Source organism: Octopus bimaculoides, chromosome 4 (genome assembly GCF_001194135.2).
Source record: "Octopus bimaculoides isolate UCB-OBI-ISO-001 chromosome 4, ASM119413v2, whole genome shotgun sequence".
Taxonomy (NCBI): domain Eukaryota; kingdom Metazoa; phylum Mollusca; class Cephalopoda; order Octopoda; family Octopodidae; genus Octopus; species Octopus bimaculoides.
The window spans coordinates 133,815,726-133,816,792 of NC_068984.1; the positions used below are offsets into that span (position 1 = coordinate 133,815,726).

Consider the following 1,067-nt stretch of genomic DNA (forward strand, 5'->3'; position numbering starts at 1 on the left):
AGTAGACAAACGAAAGAAGGGCATTCAACACATTTATTAGGAGTTACATGTATGGATTAAAACTCTTTGGTACTCTGAGTTTCAAGCGTGACGCTAATCTTCGGCCATTGGAATTTGAATCAGAGTCAATGCTTATTATGGACGTTAGCCTGCGAGTGGTCGAGAAAGGTCACGCAGTGTCACAGTATGATGTTGGTATTTCAGTGACAACAACTACTTGGAAATTATTGTCGCTGAAATACCAACATCAAACTATGACACTACGTGACCATTCTCGACCAATCGCAGGCTAACGTCTGTAATAAGCAATGACTCTCTTCAACCGTCCTCTCATTCAAACTCCAATAGCCGAAGATAAGCGCCACGCTTGAAACTTAGAGTACCAATGAGTTTGACTCAAACTGTTTTGAATAAAAATCGTGTTATAATTTCAACTAGGCCGTCTATGCAATGACACTCAATCAAATTACAAGTTTACAAACACAGAAAGGGATTAAATAACTTTTGGTACAATTTTACAAAGTTTTGTTGAAACTTTTCTGAATCAGAAAAGTATTTCGATTTCTGAATAACACAACGAAGCCATGACTTACATATTTATTCTTAATACGTTCCGGCAGATGCGAACGTGATTCGTCACAAGAGAACGGCTTCCTCATTACGGCGAATACGTGTTCAAAGGAGTTGTTCTTCTGTGACGAAGTGCTTAATACGTTCTGCCGGAACGTATTAAGAGTAAATACGCAAGTCATCGTTCTGATTATAGCTGTTCACCGTGTATATGACGTTTATTAATAAAACCATTTCCGTTTTTAAATTTAAATTTTCTATCTTTTTCCTGAAGTTGGCGGTGAAATTATAAGCTTATAACAAAAAGAAAAACTGTGTTAATGCTATTTAAGAATTTGCATGTATAAAAAAAAAATCCCATTAATTATGAAACTATAAACAATGGGAAATCGATCCTGGTAAAGAAAGCTAACATAGTATTTGTTAAATATATAAAACTGTCCTAATCTTCACAGTAGAGAATTGTAGTGATATTTATTTTTGAGAATAGGTTACGA

At 35.2% G+C, this 1,067-nt stretch overlaps 1 protein-coding gene across 1 annotated transcript in view; it reads left to right on the forward strand.

The window, feature by feature from the left end:
* Positions 1 to 1,067, forward strand: part of LOC106880168 (uncharacterized) — a 112,178-nt gene that overhangs the window by 38,648 nt on the left and 72,463 nt on the right. The window lies entirely within an intron of this gene.